At 37.1% G+C, this 16,860-nt stretch overlaps 1 protein-coding gene across 9 annotated transcripts in view; it reads left to right on the top strand.

Moving 5' to 3' along the window:
• The window catches only part of TSEN15 (tRNA splicing endonuclease subunit 15), a 179,119-nt gene that overhangs the window by 101,759 nt on the left and 60,500 nt on the right, over positions 1-16,860 (top strand). For 8 of the 9 annotated variants that reach the window (XR_006705804.1, XR_006705806.1, XR_006705798.1 and 5 more), the window contains 2 exons: positions 5,286-5,462; positions 15,092-15,200. The gene's annotated coding sequence lies outside the window, so the exon portion shown is untranslated. Of the gene's footprint in view, positions 1-5,285; positions 5,463-15,091; positions 15,201-16,158; positions 16,765-16,860 lie in introns of those variants that run through there. The other variant, XR_006705800.1, reaches the window with a different exon arrangement.

The raw sequence follows: 16,860 nt of genomic DNA on the forward strand, positions 1-16,860 counted from the left end.
AAATTATGTCCACACAAAAATGTTGTGCACAGATGTCTACAGCATCTTTATTCAGTGCCAAAATTTGGAAGCAGCAAAGATGTTCTTCAGTAGATGAATGGGTAAATAAACTGTGGTACATCTAGACAATTGATATTACTCAGTGGCAAAAAGAAACAACCTATCAAGCCATGAAAAGACACGAAGGAAACTTAAATGATATTACTAAGTGAAAGAAGCCAATCTGAAAAGGCTATATACTGCATGGAAACCATATGACATCCTGAAAAAGGCAAAGTTATAGAGACGTGAAAAGATCAGTGGTTGCCAGGGGTTTGGGGGCAGGGAGGGAGGGATGAATAGGCGCGGCAGTGAAAATACTCTGTATGATACTATTCTGATAGATGTATGTCATTATACATTTGTGCAGACCCAAAGAAAGTACAACACTGAGAGTGAACCCTGATGTAAACTATGGACTTTGGGTGATTATGCTGTGTCAGTGTAGGTTTATCAGTTATAACATATGTATCACTTTAGTGGGAGATAATGGGGGAGGCTATATATTTGTGGGGGCTGGGAGTATATGGGAACTCTCTGGACTTAAAATTGCTCTTAAAACATTGTCTTTATTTAAAAATTATGCTAATTCTAAGAAGCCAGCCTCAGAAGACCAATATTGAATGATTCCACTTATATGAAACGTTCAGAATAAGCAAATCTGCAGACAGAACGTAGGGGAGGGATTGCCTAGGGCTGGCAGAATAGTAGGTTTAGGGAGATGGAAAAAGGGTACACAGCTTCTACTCGGTAATGAAAACATTGTAAAATTGATTGCAGTGATTTGCACCAACTCTCTAAAAGCCACTTACTTGTATACTTCAAAAAATAAGATTGGGTCAGGAGGCAGTATTGAACAGGGTTTAAGAACATAGACTTTGGAATTAGCCTGACCTGAGTTTACTGACTTTACTACGTACTGGTTGTGTGACTTCTCACACAGTTCTCTCTGAATCTCCACTTCCACATCTGGAAAATACAAATAAAGTCATCACGCACACATGCACACACACACACACACACACACACACACACACACCTCAAAGAGTCTGGACAGTATCCTGAGGAACCAGGGCAGGGGAAGCCAAAGGTTCCCACCCTCTCCTCTGCAGCAGCACTCACCTCACTGACTGGGCGCCATGGCAAAGAGGCAGCTCCCTGTTGCCATCCTTGCCTCAGGGAGGGAAGACAGATCAAATTCAGTGAGACACCAACTGATTGTCACCTTCTCTTGGCCCTTCCTTTCTCTGTGAATTTGGTCAATACCAGACCCATGTCCATAAAGACCCTTCCTCAGATTTGAAAAATGGATAGGGGGTGAAAGAGAGCAAGAAATGAACTCTAAAAATCTCTCACCATCATGATGCTATAGCAAAGGTCCCAGGTGCACTGCAGACAAAGATTGGACATTTATCAAGTAAAAACTGCAGGCTAGGATGAATTACTTCATTGGATGTGGAAATTACAAGTGGTACTTAAATGCTAGCTGCTTTTGGCACGGACAAAGTGGATTAATCATTATGGTGTAATATAAAGTCCAGATGAAACAAAGTCAGCCCAGCAATTTTAGCTGGAGAGGACAGTGTAAACACTACAAAAACAACCAGGCAAAAAAATATAAACTGTGGAGAGCAGCCATTTCCAAAGCCACCCAGGAACCAGTTTTCCAAGAGAATGTTTTATCTCAAGCCAAGTGGACCTAAGATTAAAACCCTAAGATTAAAGCCTCTTGTATCTACTCATCCGTGGTTATCAATAAAGGACCACTCATCCAAGGGAAAAGTATCCCAACTCATTTTTTTTTTTTACTTACTTCATTCTGATCTATAATTGACTCTTACTGCGAAGACAACAAGGAAGCCATGACTAATATTTTGTCAGGAAGCAAATCCACCCTACATATCAGTACAAAACTAGAACTAGCCATCGGGGGTGGCTGGTTCTAAGCAAGATGATAATGATGACATAGAGTCGTGAAATGTCCAAGCTAAAGGGAAAATAAGAATATTAAACATGATGTGACAATACAATGATTATAGCAAACATTTATTAAGAACTTAATATGTCCAGGAAGTATTTAATAATTCACATGTTTTAACTCATTGAACCCCAAGCATACCCCTATAAGATAGGTACAACCAATATTCCCATTATTTAGGGGTGGTTAGGTGGCCCCATCAGTTAAGAGCCTTACTCCTCATTTGGCTCAGGTCATGATCTCACAGCTGATGGGGCTGATCCCACGTCAAGTTCTGCGCTGACTGCATGAAGCTTGCTTGGGATTCTCTCTCTCCTTTTCTCTCTGCCCTGTCCCCACTCATTCATTCTCTCTCTCTCTCTCTCTCTCTCTCTCTCTCTCTCTCTCTCTTTCTCTTAAAAGAAATAAATAAACTTAAAAAACATTCCCATTATTCAGAAGATAAAACCGAGGATAGAGACCAACTCTCTCATTGGGCACTTCTGAAAACTGAGGCCAAAGGTAGTGAGAAAACTTGCATGTAGTTATCGAAGTTTATTGTATTTCCTTCAAACATCCTTCATCATTCTTTACCTTCTTCCTCTTCACTCCATTTCAGGTGCTCAGTTCACTCTTTTTTTTTAAATAAAGAAACCCATTTTCAGGAAAAAAAATCCTATATTAGCCGTTTACCCCATAGTTGTCAAGGTCACTGCCATCCAAATGATGCTGATGTCAAATCCAATGTTTAGTTCTCCATCTTCCTCTTATTTGTCCCATCAGCAGCAATTGACATAATCGATCTCTCTCTCCCTTCCTCCTTGGAAATCTTTTCTTCTTTTGGTTTCTGGTACACTATTCTCTCTTAAATTTCCTTCTACCTCAGTGGTTGCTACTTCAATGTCTCTTTTATTGGTTCCTTCTCTTTTCCCTGACTCTAAGCCTGGGACTTAGTTATTGGACCTCTTCTCTTCCATAACTATACTCACTCCCTTGGTGATACCTTCTAGTCACATGGCTTTAAATGTGATTACTGAATTTATATGTTCAGTCATGACTTCGTCCCAGAAGCCCAGACACATATATTCTACTTGACACATATATCTACTTGACATCCCCACTTGGATTTCTAAGTGACATCTCAAACACTAACCGAGACCAAAGGTGTGATTTCTCCCTATCAAACCTGCTTTGCCCAGTCTTCCCTACACCCATAAATGGCAACTCGACCCTTCCAGTTGCTTAAGTCAAGAATCTTGAAATCATCCTGATTCCTCTCTTTATCCCATATTCATTTGAACAAATTCTGTGGCTCTACTATCAACTACGCCTACAATTCAATGCCTTCTTGCCATCTCCATAACTATTGCACTAGTCTGGTCCAAGTCTCTATTATCTTGCCTGGATTGTCCTAATAGTATCCTAATTGCTCAGGTTTTCCAACTCTGTCCCACTGCAGTAGCTAGAGGGCTCTTTTAAAAGTATAAGTTAAAAATCCTCCAATAGCTTCATATGTCACTCGGGGAAATGACCAAATTCCTTCACTGGTTCATAGGCTCTATGTGCTTTGCAAGTGTTTTAACCCCACCCAAATATCTCTCTGACCTCTCTCTCTTACTTATAACTTCCTTTAGGCCATTTGTTTTTGGTATCTTTGTTGTTCTTGAATTGAGTCGTATGCCTACCTCAGGGTCTTTGCATGTGCTATTTTTCAGTCTGGAACACTTTTCTCCAAATATGTGCATGACTGGCATCATTCTTACTTTATTTAATTTTTGCTGTGCTCAAAACTCACTTTATTAGAGAAGCCATCTACTACAAATAACAAGATAGCATTTCTGTATTCCTGATACTCTATATCTTGATTTAAGCCTTAGCAATTATGATACTTGATTATTATATGTTTAGTTATTTATTATTGGTCTTTCCCAATTAATTATGAGCCCACATGAACTCAGAGATTTTGGTTTTTTTGTTCACAACCCCCAGCACCTCAAACAATGCTTGACACTATTGAGTGAATTAATTAATTAATTAAATCAGATTGTTACCTATTGCAGGCCTACTGACAATTAAGACTTAACTCTCATTGGAGAAACAAAGGTATCTATCCTATCAAAGAACTTCAAGACTTAGATATGGTGATGGTGAATGTATCCATTAAATTATTCTTCATGAGGTCCCTGACTCTGTCCTCTTATGGATTTATCCTGATAACTATTTCTTTAAGAATTCATTTAAAAATTAAAATTAATGATAAAAGAATGACTATATTGCTTTAGTTTGGACAGGGCTCTTTCAGGCCTTAAAATAAGTTGATCATAATGGCCATTGGCTTGACTAGACTTTGTGCCACCTGTTTGCTATAGGAAGTCTTTCCCCTTCACAAACCTTGGGGCAAAGCATGAAGAACTGGGAGAATAATGGCCACAACTATCCTCTGGGAACAGACTTAAGGGCTATGTCGTTTCCTTTAAAAAACACACCACACATACCCACTGCTAATATAAATACAATAGCCATGAGTCTGACTGCCATGGAGACCCAGCTGCACCACAAACCTCATGCCAGATGAACAGAAGGTTAAAGGAAGGAATCTGCTGAAAAGGCCAAAAGTTTGGTTTGCTTACAGAATATTTTTTATAACCTTTGCCCATTCAGCAATTGTGGTGTCACTGTTTTGTTTCTGTCCTTACTCCACAACATAGTACAGGGTCAAGTGTCCATCAGTGACTTATCTTACCCTTCATGTTTTTTTGGTGTTTAATGTGGTTGTGCTTGATTAGGATAAACAGAAAAGAAGATTTGAATGAGTTCCTGTTTCAAAAGAAAGGGGGAACCCTGGTGATGCCCCACCCATATCCCCTTCATCTATTCTGAAGGTCACCTGCCAGTGGTTCCCACCCACTTTGGTGGATTCCTGTGACTCTCCTCCTGAGAGCATTGTCTAGTTTCAAGAGTAAGCTTAACCATATTCTCTTATGCTCTAAAGACTGGAGCAGACCAAAAATGCTGAGAGCCAACACTCTAGGAGCTGCCTTCAACCAATGAGGATGGGAGTAGGTGATGAAGAATTCAGCTTTTCATTCACTCACAGGGACAGTTCTCAGATGTATTACATCCATTTTCTTATAACATCCCCAGAAGTGTTAAGCCCCAGTCACCCACAATTCATTAACTCACAGTTTATTGGCTTTACCCCTTTTGTGTTTAATTTTCCTATTCCCATAATGTTCTTCATAGAATCACTTCCCAAATAAATTACTTGTGCTGAAATTTCTTTTCTCAGATTCTGATTTTGGGGAATCCAAACTGAGATGGGCATATTTTGCTACCTGAAATGGCCTGGACCTATATTTGCTCTTAAGGAGAGCAAGAATTTGGAGTACAGAATTTCTGACAGCTGCTGCTACCACCTAGAAATTGTTACTGAACAACATGAAGCAATATGGCAAGGCTGAAACTGGTAATGTATCTTATCATTTGGATAATAATAAAATTACTTGTCACTTAGTAAATACCAAAGAAATAATACTTCATTTCTTCACCTACTTTATTGACTTAAGTATATGTAAATTTTCAAAGTGAATAACATAGTAATGCATGTTATTGTTTGTATGATAATCAGATGCATTGTTTGTTATAGGGTACTTTTAAGAATTAATGGTCATCTATTGAATTTTATAAACATATTCAGGAATGAGGAAGCTTTAGAAAAAAGCACTCCAGAAATCTGCATAAAGATTCCTTTGAGGGGCACCTGGCTGGCTCAGTCAGTAGAGCATATGACTCTTGAACTTGGGGTTTTGAGTTCAGGCCCCCCATTGGGTGTGGAGATTACTTAAAAACAAAATCTTACTATATGCTAAGAACTTGGATGTAAATTAAAAAAAAATAAATTTTAAAAATCTTAAAAAAATAAAAGATTCCTTTGAATCTTTGTTAAGTACTGGCTACACATGAAAAGAGTGAAATTGCACACTGTTCAAAGAATACTGGGAAGGGAGGGTCAGCTTGCATAGAGATGAAGGTTTTCAAACTTGATCATCCATGGTGGAGAATCTTTGGAGATCACCTGGGACATTTAGTAGGGATTCTTGAGAGGTCACACTTTAGAAGTAGGACACAATTCCTGGAGTGAAAACTATTTTAGCACTACTTAGAAAAGCTTAAAAATAGTCCTCAGGAAGATTACTTTGATTTGAGAGTGATGTAAGTGTCTATGAATACAAAACCCAACCCCCTTTAAAAGAACAACAAAATCCAGACACTCAAGAATATAAGATTGACAATGTACAATTGTGCAATGTGCAATGTACAATTCACAGACCCAATAAGTTTTTCTTTTGCTAGTTATAAGAAGGAGGAAAATGTGATCTCTAACCAGGAAAAAGGACAATAGAAACAGATCCAGAAATTACAGAAATGCTAGAAGTAACAGATGATAGATGACCATTATTAATATTGTGTTCAAGTATATAAAGACATGAACATGTGAGAAAAGAGATGGAAGATATAAAAAATAAGTTAGAATGAACTTCAGGAGTAGAAAAATTAAGTATGTGAAATGAAAAAATCCACTGGATAGGATGAACAACAAATTTCACACTGCAGAAGAAAAGACTAATGACTTTGAAAAGATATAGCAATAGCATCTATCCAAAATGAAGCAGAGAGAACAATAACTTTAAAAAATGAACAAAAGTTCAGTGACCTCTGAGACAGTATCGGGAATTCCAAGATACATGTAACCTGAATCCCAGAATAAGGAGAGAGAAAGGAAGGGAAAGCAAATATGTTGGAAGAATCAATGGCCGAAACAGTTCCAAATTTGATGAAGACTATAAACCCACAAATCCAAGAAGTTCAAAGCACCTCACATAAGATTTCACACACACATAGTAATACCCACATTTGGAGTAACATAGAGCACATTATAAAGTTCTGAAAACCAGTGATAAAGAAAAATATTTTAGCAGCTGCCAAAGAAAAATGATAGTCTATACAGAGAAACAAAGTTAAGAATTATTCATACCTGTGGTCAGAAACTATGTAAACCAGAAAGAAAAATGAACCAAAGTCTTTAAAATACTAAAAGAGGAAGTGCCCGGAGTGGCTCAGTTGGTTGAGTGTCCAACTCGATTTCAGCTCAGGTCATGATCCCAGGGTCATGGGATGGAGCCCCGCATCAGGCTCCACACTGAGCATGGAAGCTTGCGTGAGTTCGAGCCCTGAGCTGGGCTCTGTGCTGACAGCTCAGAGCTTGAAGCCTGCTTCAGATTCTGTGTCTCCCTCTCTCTCTGACTTCCCCCACTAATACTTTGTCTTTGTCTCTCTCTGAAAAATACACATTAAAAAATTATTTAAATAAATAAATAAATAATGAAAAATAAAATACTGAAGGAGGAAAAATATTGTCAACCTAGAAATCCATATGTAACTAAAATATTCTTCAAAATATGGCCATTTTTTTTAAGACAACAGCTGTGACAATTCATCATCAAGAGGACTACATTACAAGAAAGTTAGAAAAAAAGTTGCTCAAATAGGAGACAGTGACACAAGATGAAAACATGGATTTATTTAAAAGAATTAAGAGTAATCAGCAATAATAAATATGTAGATAAATATAAAAGATTATTTTCTCATTTTAAAATTTCTTTAAAATATAATTAACCTTTTACAGTAATAATAATAATAATGTTTTCTTTGCTTTATAACAGATGTATGAATAAAGCAAATGACATTAATGGCATAAAAGAAAAGAGGAGGAAGTGGAAACATAATGCAAATGTCTTATATGTCAATTGATATAATATTATTGAAGGTAGTTTGGATAAATTAAATATGTATGTTATAAACCCTAGAGCAACCAGTTTTTCTTTTAAGTATAGGTAATAAAATAGTAAATAAACATAAAATTGACAGGCTAAAATTGATAAAATAGAGATAAAATGAATGCTACAGCATAATGAACTAAACCAAAAAAAAAAAAAAAAGCAGAGAGAAGATAGATAGATAGATAGCAGATAGAATGAGTAGAAAAAAAGAACAAAATAATAGGTTTAAATCCAAATATATTGAACATTACATTAAATATAAATGACCCACATATTTCAATTAAAAGACAAATTCTCAGATTAATAAAAAAGCAAGATCCAACCATACACTATCTATAAGAAACCCATTTTACATGTAAAGACACAGATACCTTAAAGGAATATGATGGAAGATTTAACACAAACAACAAAAAAATAGATCAATTGGATATTAGCAAAATTAAATCTTTTTGCTTCAAAAGACACCATCCAAAATGTGAAAAGACAATCCTCAGCATGAGACAAATATTTTTAAATCAGGACTCTTATAAGGGACTTGTGTTTAGGCTATATAAAGCACCACAGCTCAATAAAAAAAGATTACCTATTTTTAAAATGGGAAAGGATCTGAATAGACATTTCTCCAAAGAAGATATACAAATGGTCAATAAGCACATGAAAAGATGCTCAACATCATTAGCCATCAGTGAAGTGCAAATCAAAACCACAGTGAGATACCACTTCACACCCATTAGCATAGCTAGAATAAAAAAGACAATAGAAAGTTGACAAAAGTATGGAGAAATTAGAACCTTTATACACTGCTGGTGGAAATGTAAAATGGTGCATCCACTTTGGAAAACAATCTGGAAATTCCTCAAAATGTTAAACATGGAATTATTGTGACTCAGCAATTCTATTCCTATGTATATATCCAAGAGAAATAAAAATGTATATCCACATAAAAACTTGTACATAAGTATTCATAATATTATTCACAATAGCCAAAACAACTCAAATATCCATGAACAAATGAATGGATAAATAAAATGTGGTAAATCCATATAGTAGAATATTATTTAATTATTAGATGGAAAAAAATACTGATATAATCTGCAATATGAACGAACCTTGAAAATATTATGCTAAAGGAGGCAGACACAAAAGGCTACATATTGTATTATCCCATTTCTTTTTTTAAGTTTACTTTTATTTATTTTGAGAAAGATACAGAGAACAAGTGGGGGAGCAACAGAGAGAGAAGGAGACAGAGAAACCCCAAGCAGGCCCCACACCATCAGCACAGAGCCTGACATGGGGCTCGATCTCATGAACTATGAGATCGTGACCTGAGCTGAAATCAAGAGTCAGAGCTTAACTGATTGAGCCACCCAGGTGCCCCTGTATTATTCCATTTCTATGAAATGTTCAGAAGAGGAAAGTCTATAGAGACAAAAGTAGATTAGTGGTTCCAAGGTCTGGGTGAATAGGGAAAATGGGATGACTGCTAAAGGATGTATAGTTTCTTTTTTTTTTTTTAACGTTTATTTATTTTTGAGACAGAGAGAGACAGAGCATGAATGGGGGAGGGTCAGAGAGAGAGAGGGAGACACAGAATCTGAAACAGGCTCCAGGCTCTGCACTGTCAGCACAGAGCCCGATGCAGGGCTTGAACTCACGGACTGTGAGATCATGACCTGAGCCGAAGTCGGACGCTCAATCGACTGAGCCACCCAGGCGCCCCTATCGTTTCTTTTTAAGGTGATGAAAATGTTCTAAATTGGTTGTGGTGATGGTTGCACAGCTATGAATATGCTAACAACTATTGAATTGCACACTTTAAAAAGAGCTAATTGTATGTTATGCAAATTATATCTCAATAAAGCTGTTATAAAAATAATAAAATGATGGAAAAGTTATGCCGTGCAAAAACTAATAAAAAAGCTGAAGTAGACTTTGGAACAAAAATATTACCAGGGATAATGGGGAGCATTTTATGATGATGGAGTCAATTTACCATGCAGATATATCAGCTCAAATGCACCCAAAAATAGACCTCCAAATATATGAAGCGAAAGTTGACCAAACTAAAAGTGAAATAAGAAAATCCATAAATATGGTTGGAGATTTCAATTTTTATCTCTCAGTAATTGACACAGAAACTATATAAAAAATTAACAAAGATATCAAAGTCCTGAGCAAATTTGTCAACCAACTTGGCCTAATCAAGATCAATAGAATACTTCACCTAACAGCAAAATATACATTCTTTTCTAGTGTTCCTGGAACATTCACTAAAATAAGCCATTTTCTGGGACATAAAATAAATCTCAATAAATTAAAAAATATATAAATAAAAAATCATGGTCTCTGTCTATAATAAGAATTAAATCAGAAATGATAAAAAAAAAAGTATCTGGATATTTGGAAATTAAATAAGCATTTCTAAAGAACCCATGGGTCAGAAAAGACATCACAAGAGAATTTAGAAAACATTTAGAACTGAATAACAATGAAAATGCAACATGTTAAAATTAGAGAGACATAGCTAAAACACTTAGCTGTTTAGTGTGTAAATCACTCTTAAAGGGAAATTCATAGCTTTAAAAGCTTATATTTAAAAAGATGAAAGGAGGGGCGCCTGGGTGGCTCAGTTGGTTAAGCGTCTGATTCTGGATCTCTTGGTTCATGAGATCTAGCCCGAGTTGAGCTTTGTGCTGACAGTGGGGAGCCTGTTTGGGATTCTCTCTCTCCCTCTCTCTCTGCCCCTCCCCAACTTGTGTGCATGCTCTGGAAAGAAAGAAAGAAAAGGATTAAAATTAATTATTTAACCTTCCAATGTAAAAATCTAGATAAAGAAGAGTAAATTGAAATGTTATAGAAAATAATAAAAATGATTTAAAAAATCAGTAAGATCAAAAGCAATTTATTTAATCAATAAAATTGATAAACCTTTAGTCAGAATTATTAAGATTAAAAAAACAGAGAAATCACAAATTACTAACATCAATAATAGGAAGAGACATCACTGCACATCCTTCAGATATTAAAAAGATAATAAGAAAAAACTTTTTAGAAGGAAATATAGGCAAACATCTTCATGGCCTTCAGATAGTCAAAGATTTCTTAGTTCAAAAAAAAAAAAAGGATAAACCCTAAATGAAATAATGATAAATTGGAGTTTATCAAAATAAAAAAACTTCTGCTCTTTCAAAGACCCTTTTAAGAAAATTAAAAGACAAGCCACAGGGAAAAAAAAAAAAAAAAGACAAGACACAAACAGGGAAGACAGTATTTACAGTACACATATCTGACATAAGACTTATATCCAGAATATACAAGGAACTCTCCAGAATATACAGAGAACTCCCTTGATCAATCAGTACACAAACACAAACAACACAAGAATGCTCAATAAGTGCATGAAAAAATGGGGCACCTGCGTGGCACGGTTGGTTAAGCATCTGACTTCAGCTCAGGTCATGATCTCATGGTCCATGGGTTTGAACCCCACATCAGGCTCTGTGCTGACAGCTGCTCTGTGCTGGAGCCTGCTTCAAATTCTGTGTCGGCCTAGCTCTCTGCCCCTCCCCCACTCATACTCTGTCTTTCAAAAATGAATAAATGTTAAAAAAAATTAATAAATAATAAGTCCATGAAAAAATGATTAACATGAATAATAAATAGGGAAATTCTAATTATACCTAAATTCTAATTATATAATTTTATACGATTTGGATCTCTTTTTCTTTATTATCATGCATCATTTATTGAATACATCATCTTTTGCCTATTGTGTGTAATACTACCTCTGTTATATATGAACTTGCCATATATGTGAACATCTGTTTCTGAGATCTATTTGTCTATCCCTGTGCCAACACCACATATTCTTAGTTACTATAGCTTAATAATAAGTATTATATTTGGTAGGGCAACTGTCCCTCTCCAGCAGAAATAAACAAATCCTCTCTGAGGAAGCAAATTTTACAACTGTTAAGGAACAAAAATTCAACTGAGAAAAATTTTAAAGATATAATTGGTTTATTAATGAATTTATGAATTGAACATTATCCCATCTAACAAGCAGAGGGGAGCTCTGGGGAGCTGTACCAAATGGAAGGATTTCATAGACAGAAATGGGGCAGAACAAATTAGCAAAAGAAAAGAAAGGATTGTTTCCAGCAAGGTCACCTTCTCGTAGGGGGTAGGACAGGGAGTGTTATTAAATGGATTACCTCATTGCTGCTGACCAGAAAATTCCTGACTGACTGGTTAAGGCTATATTTCTTGGGGAGGTTGAAACTGCAATTGGATTAGATATTAAGCCCCACTTGGTGACTTTGTCCAGCATAACTGACTCCATTCTGGGCTTGTGGTTTTCTATTTTAACACAAACCTCAAAGAAATCCCGTAGTTAAGGTTGTATGTTCCATGCACTCACCAAAATGTTACTGCACATAGAGAAAATACACAACCATAAATGAGATTCAACAAAAATAGCAAACCACAGAATCAGACCTGCAAAAACTGATATTATAATTATCAGATACCAGATATATAATAAAAAATAAATATGTATAAATCCATATAAAGGAATAGAATTAGAAAAAAGAATTCTGAAAAGAATCTACAGCAATGAAAATTATAATAACTGAAAGTAGGATCTGGATAGATTGATTTAACATTATATTAAACACAGTTAAAGAAACAATTAGTGATTTGGAAGTTAAAGCTGAAGAAATTACACATAATGTGGGACAGAGACAAGGCAAAGGGAAATATGGCAAAGAGATTCAGAAACAGGGAAAGAAGAGTTAACAGATCCAACTTACATATAATCTGAGTTCTAAAAAGAAATAACCATGGGGACACACAATATTAAAAGACATAATGACTGAATGTTTTCAAGAAGGGATTAAGAACACCAAACCTTAAACCAAGGAAGTTCCCCAAAGTAACAAACACCATAAGTAAAAAGAAATACACATGAGTGACAAATTAAAAACAATGAAAACACAGAGAAGAGAAAAGAAGCAGCCAGAAAGGAAAAAAAAAGAGAGAGAGAGAGGAGGACATCTACAGTGACTGATAGCTGACTTCTCAGAAACAACAGTGGAACCCAAAAGAACTGAAAATACATTTTCAGAGTACTGTAAGAAAATAACTTTCAACCTAGAATTCTATACAGTTAATCCTCAGAAAACATGAGTTTGAACTGCACGTGTCCACTTACATATAGATTTTTTACAGTCCAATACTATAAATTTATTTTCTCTTCCTTATGGTTTTCTTTACAATGTTTTCTTCTCTCTAGCTTCCTTTATTGTAAGAATACAGTGTATAATGCATATAACATACGTAATATGTGTTAATCAGCTATGTTATCAGTAAGGCTTCTGGTCAACAGTAGACTATTAGTAAAGTTTTGGGAGAGTCAAAAGTTATACCCAGATTTGCAACTGTCAGCACCCCTAACTCCTGTGTTTTTCAAGGGTCAACTGTATTCAGTGATACAATCATTCAAAAGTAAAGGCAAAATAAAGATATATTCAGACACAAGCCCAAAATGGTTTACTATCAACACATCTTCACAAAAGAACTTCTAATGAAGGTGTATCATATCAGAAGGAAGATTTGTGATGTATGAAAATGGAAAGCATAAATATTGACTATGTACAATGGCAAAATTAATGTCTAATTGGTGAGGCTGCATATCAAGAGAGGATAGCATATTGCTTAGGGAGGGTGATGATTGGCTTGAAACATTTGAAGACTCATATGGTTCTGAAGGAGAGTAAAATTATTTAACATGTTAATGCATGTTAAAATTTCTAGGATAATCATTAAAGGGATAGGATAGAAATAGCTGTAAATGTTAACTTTTATCATCATTATTGTTATTATAGTTGCAATTATTATGTTCTTATAGAAAAAAAAGGAAAGAAAGAGAAGTGGGGGAGAAAAAGAGAAGGAAAGGATTCTATAGTCAAATCAGTTTTTCTTAACCAAAACAGATTTATTTCCTGCTTGATTTCTCTAAGTTTTTTCTCAGCTAATGGGCATTCTAAATCCCCAGATAGACTGTAGAGGGTGTGCAGAATTTTGTTTATTTGACATCAGAACCTTTAGCTCATTAAACATTTATTAATATATTGAGAAACTTGCAGGCTAGAGAATACCTTTTAACTGAATGTGAATCTCCTACAGCTTGATTTGCTTGTTTAAGGGATTAATATAACCATGTGGGCTTGAAGAGAGTAACAGACTAGATTAACAAGGTCAATCTCAGAAAGACCTCAGGTCTGAGAAAAGAAGACAGTAAGGAAGAGTTGAAAATACTCTTGTCCAATGATACCAGGAAGGAGGGGACATATTGCAAGTTATTAAACTGGAAGAAAAAAATTAAAGCACCACCTAGCAAATAGGTTGGAAAGCTTCTGCTATAAGGCTGGTGGAACATCTGGGAACACTGCCAAGTAATTTTGGGGAAGAGACTTGGCACTAATTGTGGCCTTGTGTTCTTTGTGAAAGAAGAAAAAGATTATTTTATAAGTTATAATACACTACCTAGAAGCCAAATTGCCAGTTAAAATTCTATTTGCAGGCAGGTGTAAGGTTTCAATATAGCTTTCACCTAACATCATAGAATACTGCCTCTTTGTAATCAAATAGGATGCCAACTATCGTTTCAGCTCCATTTTTGATGTTTCAAATGTTCAGAAAAATAGCAGGTTAGGAATGTCTGTAATTATAATGGAATCTTATGTGTCTGCTCTAAATGCAGCTGTTTGGTTTATACAGTCCAGAGGAAATAAATCACCAAATATAGAAAGGTGCTTTTGCTCTTATCAGCTCAATTAATTATTTCCTCTGGAAGTTAACATTTTATTTATTTTATTTTTTTAATGTTTATTTGTTTTTGAGAGAGAGAGAGGAGGAGGAGGAGGGGCAGAGAGAGAGGGAGACACAGAATCTGAAGCAGGCTCCAGGCTCTGAGCTGTCCACACACAGCCCGACACAGGGCTCAATCTCAGGAACAGTGAGATAATGACCTGAGCTGAAGTCAGATACTTACCCGACTGAGCCACCCAGGCACCCCTAGAAGTTAACATTTTAAATGGATCCAAACAAAGAGAAAGGGGAAGGTATTTGGTGGCTAGCTTTTAAAATTCTATGCTGTTTAGTATCTTTTTAAAAAAAGTCTGTGATACTTAAGTTGCCACTGATGTAATATAATCCCATTGATGCTTTTATGTAACTATACATACACTAGGCTTGTTTTCTCCGAAGACTTAAAGAAATTTGGAGGCGTCAATCTTCACATTCCTCATGGTGGAAGGCTTAAAGAGCAAGCCACATCCGAGCTGGCCTTGAAAACTCTGGTAAGTGGAAAGAAGAGATGCCTTTCACCCCATTCTCCACAACTGGAATGCCCTTGGCATTTTTTTCTCTTGCTCTCCAAATCCTAATAGGCTCAGGGCCTGCCACCACCATGAAGCCTCCCGTGATGTCTCTGGTCCATCTTAGTATCTTTTCCCTCTCTGAAGGAAAAGCGGGTATCTCTTGTTCTCTTCATGGTAGCACTCAAATCCTACTGCTGTTCATTGTGCCCTCATTATTATATGACCTACTCTTCTAAACAGAGAGATTCTTCCAGGCACAGCCAGTTCTTATATTTCTTCTTCTATTTATTTATTTTACAGAGATTTATTATATTTAGAGAGAGTGTGGGCACTTGTGGGGTGGGGGTGGGGGTGTGTGGAAAGGGAGGGAGAGAGAGGGAATCCCGGGGCTGGAACTCACAAACTCTGAGATCCTGACCTCAGCGGAAATCAAGAGTTGGACGGTTAACCAGCGGAACCACCCAGGCCCCCAGGGTAGCTCTTATATTTCTGATTCTTGTTCAGTTCAGTGCTGGGGTTACAGTCGATGGCCCATAAATACTTGTTAATAAAGTGACTAATGAAAGACCTAGAGAAGTCAACTGCTTAGGAAACAATTATTCTGGCTGGGGTGGTCTGCGGTTTGGGAATGACTTGTATGTTACCATTCTTGCCATCCATTTTGAAAGAGTTCAAGGGAACACACTGCTCCAGGGAGCGCTGGTTTCTTGTCTGTGCTTATGATCCGGTTGTACCAAAAGCAAACTGAAGGGCTTTTCCCAGAGAGTCACAGCCCTCTCTGTGACAAGGAACTGCTGTGGACGGCTGAGGGAGGACAGGGGTCGGGGCAGGTCGGAGCTGGAGCCACAGCTCTATTTTTCAGTCCTCCTTTGTCCTTTAGGCACCACACCTTGCTGCCCGGTTTGTTCTTCCAACCCCAACACCCCTTTCCTTGTAGGCTTGTACCTTAAAGGACTGCTTCAAGGTGAGGATTTTGAAAAGTACGTTGGGCACTTGTAAGCTCCTCCCCCAAGCAAAGTCAGCAGGAGGCATGTTGACTATGGCTGTTTGCTCTCAACACACAGAGTTTGCAGAAAACTGGAGGTCAGACCCCTGCCTCTTCTTGGGCTCCAGAGGCCTCGTGCGGCCAGAACAGATGCAGCGGGCCTAGCGACTATTGCAAGCCCGCATCGGACCGGGCAGAGCTAGGGGAACACAGCCTTGCGCCCTGCCACTTCGGCCGGTGACGCGTGGGTGAGAGGCCCCGTGTGCAGTGCGGATGGCGCAGGGTCTGCGCTGAAGACGTACGGAGCAGGCTCCTTGAATGTGATGCCCAATGAGGCGGCGCAGGACCCACCGCAGCATCGACTGCTGATCTATTTCAGTGGTGGCGTTTCCGCAGGAATGGGAAATTACTTATTCTCAGATCCTTAGCTGGTTTCCTTTTACATAACTTCTGCGTCTTTCAATTATGTTCACTTTGGGGGAGCCCTAGGGCTCTCCTAAACCATACAGGTGTGGAATTTTAATAAAACACGATTTATTAAAATCCGAGCTCACAAAATTGGTAAATTATGGAGATGGATTATTTTTACCGCAAAAGGATTTTGTGATCAAATTCGGGTTCCCTTTTATTAATCCCTAATTCTCCTAGTGCGTA

The sequence above is a fragment of the Leopardus geoffroyi genome, chromosome C3, assembly GCF_018350155.1.
Source record: "Leopardus geoffroyi isolate Oge1 chromosome C3, O.geoffroyi_Oge1_pat1.0, whole genome shotgun sequence".
NCBI lineage: Eukaryota > Metazoa > Chordata > Mammalia > Carnivora > Felidae > Leopardus > Leopardus geoffroyi.